We start from the raw sequence: 10,128 nt of genomic DNA, 5'->3' as shown, positions 1-10,128 counted from the left end.
GGGTCAGGGAAGAGTTAGAGTAAGGGTAGAGTTAGAGTCAGGAGAGTGTTAGGGTCAGGGGAGAGTTAGGGTCAGCGGAGAGTTAGGGTCAGGGGAGAGTTAGGGTCAGGGGAGAGTTAGAGTGAGGGGAGAGTTAGGGTCAGGGGAGAGTTAGGGTCAGGGGAGAGTTAGGGTCAGCGGAGAGTTAGGGTCAGGGGAGAGTTAGGGTCAGGGGAGAGTTAGAGTGAGGGGAGAGTTAGGGTGAGGGGAGAGTTAGGGTCAGGGGAGAGTTAGGGTCAGGGGAGAGTTAGGTTCAGAGGAGAGTTAGGGTCGGGGGAGAGTTAGGGTCAGGGGAGAGTTAGGATAAGGGGAGAGTTAGGGTCAGGGGAGAGTTAGTGTCAGGGGAGAGTTAGGGTCAGCGGAGAGTTAGGGTCAGGGGAGAGTTAGTGTCGGAAGAGTTAGGGTCAGGGGAGAGTTAGGGTCGGGGGAGAGTTAGGGTCAGGGGGGAGTTAGGTTCAGGGGAGAGTTAGGGTCAGAGGAGAGTTAGTGTCAGGGGAGAGTTGGGGTCGGGGGAGAGTTAGGGTCAGGGGAGAGTTAGGGTCGGAGGAGAGTTAGGTTCAGGGGAGAGTTAGGGTCAGAGGAGAGTTAGTGTCAGGGGAGAGTTAGGGTCAGGGGAGAGTTAGGGTCAGGGGAGAGTTAGTGTCGGGAGAGTTAGGGTCAGGGGAGAGTTAGGGTCAGAGGAGAGTTAGTGTCAGGGGAGAGTTGGGGTCGGGGGAGAGTTAGGTTCAGGGGAGAGTTAGGGTCAGGGGAGAGTTGGGGTCGGGGGAGAGTTAGGGTCAGGGGAGAGTTAGGGTCAGGGGAGAGTTGGGGTAAGGGTTTCCATAAAAATGTGCCAATATTTTCAGAGTTTCCACACCGAAAAAAGTTTGAAAAATATTGTATTAGACGAACGGTTAAAAAAAACTTGGAAGAAGAATCTACTGTGCATTACAACCTATAGCACTGTTTCAGGAACCATAAAAACAACTTAGTTTGAACACTCGCTTAAACACCTGTATGTTTATGGCTGGTAGCAGTCAATCAATCCAGTGTTACTCCCAGTACGAGAATGTATTCCTCTGGTTGGTGCATTTCTAAGATGATCGTTCGGAGCATGTTCCAATTGCTTTAAGATCTTCCCTCTGGAATGAGACGATTTCATCACTTCCGCAACGGTGTGTTTAAAAGGCAAGCCTGGTTCGCGATTGCCCTGAAGGGCAAAGGGCAATTTGAATCCCCATAATAAGTCAGGTGAAAGGGCGGTCTCTCTCTCTCTCTCGCTAGACTGACTTGCAACTTCAGCATTGTTTGAAATCCAATTTGGGCTGAAAGGGGAAAGGAAAGACTGCTGAACCTGACAGATTTTTCACCCACCCACCCAGCTCAACCCCTCTTTTCTTCGTTTCATTTCTGCCGATCAGTTTCAGAGTCAGAAATGTACAGGACCGCCAGGCTGGTGTGGCAGCGAGAGGAGTGCTGAAAGTGCGCTGCGTGTCGTTTGGTGGCACTTTGCGGAGAGCGAGGATTCGACCTGCCCCACGATAAGCGCCAGGGGGAGAGTGTGAGTGAGTGAGTGTGTCCTGGGGGAGTCGCCACTCTCAATGGAAGGAATCAGAAGCCAGGGGCAACTTAACAGGGATTCTCTTTCCCCCACACCCCAAGTGCTCTTGGAGCTTGCTGTGCGCAACGACAGGCTGAAAGGCCCTGCTGAATGTTTTTGAAACCTGCAACATGTGGTAGGCAACTTTCATCGCTTAACATGCGGGGCAAACGTGCCTTGAGTTCATTTATGAGCAAAACTGTGGTGCCGCTTGATTCATTGAGTACTGTAACGCGGCTGGTTTATGTAGTTTGTGCATTGATCCACAGCGAACGCGATGGCCCAGATAAATCAATGGGTGACTGTTGCAGCAATGATTCCACCTTTCTCCACAGGAATTCAGCAATAATTAGTGTTCAGGGCACACTTCACACAGACAAGCTGGTGAAGTGGAGAATCCGAGTTAGACTGTCACTGTCCGAGTTATACTGTCACTGTCCGAGTTACACTGTCACTTCGAGTTATTCTGTCACTGTCCGAGTTACACTGTCACTCCGAGTTATACTGTCACTGTCCGAGTTATACTGTCACTGCCCGAGTTACACTGTCACTGCCCGAGTTACACTGTCACTGTCCGAGTTATACTGTCACTGCCCGAGTTACACTGTCACTGTCCGAGTTACACTGTCACTGTCCGAGTTACACTGTCACTGTCCGAGTTATACTGTCACTCCGAGTTATACTGTCACTGTCCGAGTTATACTGTCACTGTCCGAGTTATACTGTCACTGTCCGAGTTATACTGTCACTCCGTGTTATTCTGTCACTGTCCGAGTTATACTCTCACTGTCCGAGTTATACTGTCACTGTCCGAGTTATACTGTCACTCCGAGTTATACTGTCACTGTCCGAGTTATACTGTCACTGCCCGAGTTATACTGTCACTGTCCGAGTTATACTGTCACTGTCCGAGTTACACTGTCACTGTCCGAGTTATACTGTCACTGTCCGAGTTATACTGTCACTGTCCGAGTTACACTGTCACTGTCCGAGTTACACTGTCACTGTCCGAGTTACACTGTCACTGTCCGAGTTATACTGTCACTGTCCGAGTTATACTGTCACTGTCCGAGTTACACTGTCACTGTCCGAGTTATACTCTCACTCTGAGTTATACTGTCACTGTCCGAGTTATACTGTCCGAGTTATACTGTCACTCCGAGTTATACTGTCACTGTCCGAGTTACACAGTCACTGTCCGAGTTACACTGTCACTGTCCGAGTTATACAGTCACTCCGAGTTATACTGTCACTGTCCGAGTTATACTGTCACTCTGAGTTATACTGTCACTGTCAGAGTTATACTGTCACTGTCCGAGTTATACTGTCACTCCGAGTTATACTGTCACTGTCCGAGTTATACTGTCACTGTCCGAGTTATACTGTCACTGTCCGAGTTATACTGTCACTGTCCGAGTTATACTGTCACTGTCCGAGTTATACTGTCACTGTCCGAGTTACACTGTCACTGTCCGAGTTATACTGTCACTCCGAGTTATACTGTCACTGTCCGAGTTATACTGTCACTGTCCGAGTTATACTGTCACTGTCCGAGTTACACTGTCACTCCGAGTTATACTGTCACTGTCCGAGTTATACTGTCACTGTCCGAGTTATATTGTCACTCTGAGTTATACTGTCACTGCCCGAGTTATACTGTCACTGTCCGAGTTATACTGCCACTGTCCAAGTTATACTGTCACTGTCCGAGTTATACTGTCACAGTCCGAGATACACTGTCACTGTCTGAGTTATACTGTCACTGTCCGAGTTACACTGTCACTGTCTGAGTTACACTGTCACTGTCCGAGTTATACTGTCACTGTCCGAGTTATACTGTCACTGTCCGAGTTATACTGTCACTCTCCGAGTTATACTGTCATTGTCCGAGTTATACTGTCACTCTCCGAGTTATACTGTCATTGTCCGAGTTACACTGTCACTGTCCGAGTTATACTGTCACTGTCCGAGTTATACTGTCACTGTCCGAGTTATACTGTCACTGTCCGAGTTATGCTGTCACTGTCTGAGTTATACTGGCACTGTGCGAGTTATACTGTCACTGTCCGAGTTATGCTGTCACTGTCTGAGTTATACTGTCACTGTCCGAGTTATACTGTCACTGTCCGAGTTATACTGTTACTGTCCGAGTTATACTGTCACTGTCCGAGTTATACTGTCACTGTCCGAGTTATACTGTTACTGTCTGAGTTATACTGTCACTGTCCGAGTTATACAGTCACTCCAAGTTATACTGTCACTGTCCGAGTTATACTGTCACTCCGAGTTATACTGTCACTGTCCGAGTTATACTGTCACTGTCCGAGTTATACTGTCACTGTCCGAGTTATACTGTCACTGTCCGAGTTATACTGTCACTGTCCGAGTTACACTGTCACTGTCCGAGTTATACTGTCACTGTCCGAGTTATACTGTCACTGTCCGAGTTATACTGTCACTGTCCGAGTTATACTGTTACTGTCCGAGTTATACTGTCACTGTCCGAGTTATACTGTCACTCCAAGTTATACTGTCACTGTCCGAATTATACTGTCACTGTCCGAGTTACACTGTCACTGTCCGAGTTATACTGTCACTGTCCGAGTTACACTGTCACTGTCCGAGTTATACTGTCACTCCGAGTCATACTGTCACTGTCCGAGTTATACTATCACTGTCCGAGTTATACTGTCACTGTCCGAGTTATACTGTCACTCCGTGTTATACTGTCACTGTCCGAGTTATACTCTCACTGTCCGAGTTATACTGTCACTGTCCGAGTTATCCTGTCACTCCGAGTTATACTGTCACTGTCCGAGTTATACTGTCACTGCCCGAGTTACACTGTCACTGTCCGAGTTATACTGTCACTGTCCGAGTTATACTGTCACTGTCCGAGTTACACTGTCACTGTCCGGGTTACACTGTCACTGTCCGAGTTATACTGTCACTGTCCGAGTTATACTGTCACTGTCCGAGTTACACTGTCACTGTCCGAGTTACACTGTCACTGTCCGAGTTATACTGTCACTGTCCGAGCTATACTGTCATTGTCCGAGTTACACTGTCACTGTCCGAGTTATACTCTCACTCCAAGTTATACTGTCACTGTCCGAGTTATACTGTCACTGATCGAGTTACACTGTCACTGTCCGGGTTACACTGTCACTGTCCGAGTTATACTGTCACTGTCCGAGTTATACTGTCACTGTCCGAGTTACACTGTCACTGTCCGAGTTACACTGTCACTGTCCGAGTTATACTGTCACTGTCCGAGCTATACTGTCACTGTCCGAGTTACACTGTCACTGTCCGAGTTATACTCTCACTCCAAGTTATACTGTTACTGTCCGAGTTATACTGTCACTGTCCGAGTTATACAGTCACTGTTCGAGTTACACTGTCACTGTCCGAGTTATACAGTCACTCCGAGTTATACTGTCACTGTCCGAGTTATACTGTCACTCTGAGTTATACTGTCACTGTCCGAGTTATACTGTCACTGTCCGAGTTATACTGTCACTGTCCGAGTTATACTGTCACTGTCCGAGTTATACTGTCACTGTCAGAGTTACACTGTCACTGTCCGAGTTATACTGTCACTGTCCGAGTTACACTGTCACTGTCCGAATTACACTGTCACTGTCCGAGTTATACTGTCACTCTGAGTTATACTGTCACTGTCCGAGTTATACTGTCACTCCGAGTTATACTGTCACTCCGAGTTATACTGTCACTGTCCGAGTTATACTGTCACTGTCCGAGTTATACTGTCACTGTCCGAGTTATACTGTCACTGTCCGAGTTATACTGTCAATGTCCGAGTTACACTGTCACTGTCCGAGTTATACTGTCACTCCGAGTTATACTGTCACTGTCCGAGTTATACTGTCACTGTCCGAGTTATACTGTCACTGTCCGAGTTACACTGTCACTCCGAGTTATACTGTCACTGTCCGAGTTATACTGTCACTGTCCGAGTTATACTGTCTCTGTCCGAGTTACACTGTCACTGTCCGAGTTATATTGTAACTGTCCGAGTTATACTGTCACTGTCCGAGTTATACTGTCACTGTCCAAGTTATATTGTCACTCTGAGTTATACTGTCACTGTCCGAGTTATACTGTCACTGTCTGAGTTACACTCTCACTGTCCGAGTTATACTGTCACTGTCCGAGTTATACTGTCAGTGTCCGAGTTATACTGTCACTGTCTGAGTTACACTGTCACTGTCCGAGTTATACTGTCACTGTCCGAGTTACACTCTCACTGTCCGAGTTATATTGTCACTCTGAGTTATACTGCCACTGTACGCGTTATACTGTCACTGTCCGAGTTATACTGTCAGTGTCCGAGTTATACTGTCACTGTCCGAGTTACACTCTCACTGTCCGAGTTATATTGTCACTCTGAGTTACACTGTCACTGTCCGAGTTATACTGTCACTGTCCGAGTTATACTGTCACTGTCTGAGTTACACTGTCACTGTCCGAGTTATACTGTCACTGTCCGAGTTATACTGTCACTGTCCAAGTTATATTGTCACTCTGAGTTATACTGTCACTGCCCGAGTTATACTGTCACTGTCCGAGTTATACTGCCACTGTCCAAGTTATACTGTCACTGTCCGAGTTATACTGTCACAGTCCGAGATACACTGTCACTGTCTGAGTTATACTGTCACTGTCCGAGTTACACTGTCACTGTCTGAGTTACACTGTCACTGTCCGAGTTATACTGTCACTGTCCGAGTTATACTTTCACTGTCCGAGTTATACTGTCACTCTCCGAGTTATACTGTCATTGTCCGAGTTATACTGTCACTCTCCGAGTTATACTGTCATTGTCCGAGTTACACTGTCACTGTCCGAGTTATACTGTCACTGTCCGAGTTATACTGTCACTGTCCGAGTTTCCTGTCACTGTCCGAGTTATGCTGTCACTGTCTGAGTTATACTGGCACTGTCCGAGTTATACTGTCACTGTCCGAGTTATGCTGTCACTGTCTGAGTTATACTGTCACTGTCCGAGTTATACTGTCACTGTCCGAGTTATACTGTTACTGTCCGAGTTATACTGTCACTGTCCGAGTTATACTGTCACTGTCCGAGTTATACTGTTACTGTCTGAGTTATACTGTCACTGTCCGAGTTATACAGTCACTCCAAGTTATACTGTCACTGTCCGAGTTATACTGTCACTCCGAGTTATACTGTCACTGTTCGAGTTATACTGTCACTGTCCGAGTTATACTGTCACTCCGAGTTATACTGTCACTGTCCGAATTATACTGTCACTGTCCGAGTTACACTGTCACTGTCCGAGTTATACTGTCACTGTCCGAGTTACACTGTCACTGTCCGAGTTATACTGTCACTCCGAGTCATACTGTCACTGTCCGAGTTATACTATCACTGTCCGAGTAATACTGTCACTGTCCGAGTTACACTGTCACTGTCCGAGTTATACTGCCATTCCGGGTTATACTGTCACTGTCCGAGTTATTCTGTCACTCCGAGTTATACTGTCACTGTCCGAGTTATACTGTCACTCCGAGTTATACTGTCACTGTCCGAGTTATACTGTCACTGTCCAAGTTATACTGTCACTCCGAGTTACACTGTCACTGTCCGAGTTATACTGTCACTGTCCGAGTTACACTGTCACTGTCAGAGTTATACTGTCACTGTCCGAGTTATACTGTCACTGTACAAGTTACACTTTCACTGTCCGGGTTATACTGTCACTGTCCTAGTTATACTGTCACTGTCCGAGTTATACTGTCACTGTCCGAGTTATAATGTCACTCCGAGTTATAATGTCACTCTGAGTTATACTGTCACTGTTCGAGTGATACTGTCACTGTCCGAGTTATACTGTCACTGTCCGAGTTATACTGTCACTCCGAGTTATACTGTCACTGTCCGAGTTATACTGTCACTCCGAGTTATACTGTCACTGTCCGAGTTATACTGTCACTGTCCGAGTTACACTGTCACTGTCCGAGTTACACTGTCACTGTCCGAGTTATGCTGTCACTCCGAGTTATACTATCACTGTCCGAGTTATACTGTCACTCCGAGTTATACTGTCACTGTCCGAGTTATACTGTCACTGTCCGAGTTATACTGTCACTGTCCGAGTTATACTGTCAATGTCCGAGTTACACTGTCACTGTCCGAGTTATACTGTCACTCCGAGTTATACTGTCACTGTCCGAGTTATACTGTCACTGTCCGAGTTATACTGTCACTGTCCGAGTTACACTGTCACTCCGAGTTATACTGTCACTGTCCGAGTTATACTGTCACTGTCCGAGTTATACTGTCTCTGTCCGAGTTACACTGTCACTGTCCGAGTTACACTGTCACTGTCCGAGTTATACTGTCACTGTCCGAGTTATACTGTCACTGTCCAAGTTATATTGTCACTCTGAGTTATACTGTCACTGTCCGAGTTATACTGTCTCTGTCCGAGTTACACTGTCACTGTCCGAGTTACACTGTCACTGTCCGAGTTATACTGTCACTGTCCGAGTTATACTGTCACTGTCCAAGTTATATTGTCACTCTGAGTTATACTGTCACTGTCCGAGTTATACTGTCACTGTCTGAGTTACACTCTCACTGTCCGAGTTACACTGTCACTCCGAGTTATACTGTCACTGTCCGAGTTATACTGTCACTGTTCGAGTTATACTGTCACTGTCCGAGTTATACTGTCACTCCGAGTTATACTGTCACTGTCCGAATTATACTGTCACTGTCCGAGTTACACTGTCACTGTCCGAGTTATACTGTCACTGTCCGAGTTACACTGTCACTGTCCGAGTTATACTGTCACTCCGAGTCATACTGTCACTGTCCGAGTTATACTATCACTGTCCGAGTAATACTGTCACTGTCCGAGTTACACTGTCACTGTCCGAGTTATACTGCCATTCCGGGTTATACTGTCACTGTCCGAGTTATTCTGTCACTCCGAGTTATACTGTCACTGTCCGAGTTATACTGTCACTCCGAGTTATACTGTCACTGTCCGAGTTATACTGTCACTGTCCAAGTTATACTGTCACTCCGAGTTACACTGTCACTGTCCGAGTTATACTGTCACTGTCCGAGTTACACTGTCACTGTCAGAGTTATACTGTCACTGTCCGAGTTATACTGTCACTGTACAAGTTACACTTTCACTGTCCGGGTTATACTGTCACTGTCCTAGTTATACTGTCACTGTCCGAGTTATACTGTCACTGTCCGAGTTATAATGTCACTCCGAGTTATAATGTCACTCTGAGTTATACTGTCACTGTTCGAGTGATACTGTCACTGTCCGAGTTATACTGTCACTGTCCGAGTTATACTGTCACTCCGAGTTATACTGTCACTGTCCGAGTTATACTGTCACTCCGAGTTATACTGTCACTGTCCGAGTTATACTGTCACTGTCCGAGTTACACTGTCACTGTCCGAGTTACACTGTCACTGTCCGAGTTATGCTGTCACTCCGAGTTATACTATCACTGTCCGAGTTATACTGTCACTCCGAGTTATACTGTCACTGTCCGAGTTATACTGTCACTGTCCGAGTTATACTGTCACTGTCCGAGTTATACTGTCAATGTCCGAGTTACACTGTCACTGTCCGAGTTATACTGTCACTCCGAGTTATACTGTCACTGTCCGAGTTATACTGTCACTGTCCGAGTTATACTGTCACTGTCCGAGTTACACTGTCACTCCGAGTTATACTGTCACTGTCCGAGTTATACTGTCACTGTCCGAGTTATACTGTCTCTGTCCGAGTTACACTGTCACTGTCCGAGTTATATTGTAACTGTCCGAGTTATACTGTCACTGTCCGAGTTATACTGTCACTGTCCAAGTTATATTGTCACTCTGAGTTATACTGTCACTGTCCGAGTTATACTGTCACTGTCCGAGTTATACTGTCACTCTCCGAGTTATACTGTCATTGTCCGAGTTATACTGTCACTCTCCGAGTTATACTGTCATTGTCCGAGTTACACTGTCACTGTCCGAGTTATACTGTCACTGTCCGAGTTATACTGTCACTGTCCGAGTTATACTGTCACTGTCCGAGTTATGCTGTCACTGTCTGAGTTATACTGGCACTGTGCGAGTTATACTGTCACTGTCCGAGTTATGCTGTCACTGTCTGAGTTATACTGTCACTGTCCGAGTTATACTGTCACTGTCCGAGTTATACTGTTACTGTCCGAGTTATACTGTCACTGTCCGAGTTATACTGTCACTGTCCGAGTTATACTGTTACTGTCTGAGTTATACTGTCACTGTCCGAGTTATACAGTCACTCCAAGTTATACTGTCACTGTCCGAGTTATACTGTCACTCCGAGTTATACTGTCACTGTCCGAGTTATACTGTCACTGTCCGAGTTATACTGTCACTGTCCGAGTTATACTGTCACTGTCCGAGTTATACTGTCACTGTCCGAGTTACACTGTCACTGTCCGAGTTATACTGTC

General features: G+C 46.3%; 1 protein-coding gene across 1 annotated transcript in view; it reads left to right on the top strand.

The window, feature by feature from the left end:
• The first annotated feature begins 1,108 nt into the window (after nucleotides 1-1,108).
• Nucleotides 1,109-10,128, top strand: part of LOC147115495 (P2Y purinoceptor 1-like) — a 41,697-nt gene continuing 32,677 nt past the window's right edge. Inside the window, exon 1 of the mRNA XM_085989764.1 lies at nucleotides 1,109-1,754. The gene's annotated coding sequence lies outside the window, so the exon portion shown is untranslated. The remainder of the gene's footprint in view (nucleotides 1,755-10,128) is intronic.

The sequence above is a fragment of the Somniosus microcephalus genome, chromosome 6 (assembly GCF_052327205.1).
Source record: "Somniosus microcephalus isolate GS21.2 chromosome 6, FLI_Smic_1.0, whole genome shotgun sequence".
Classification (NCBI taxonomy): domain Eukaryota; kingdom Metazoa; phylum Chordata; class Chondrichthyes; order Squaliformes; family Somniosidae; genus Somniosus; species Somniosus microcephalus.
Note: the sequence above shows the minus strand (reverse complement) of the source record. Positions and strands in the feature narration are given on the sequence as shown.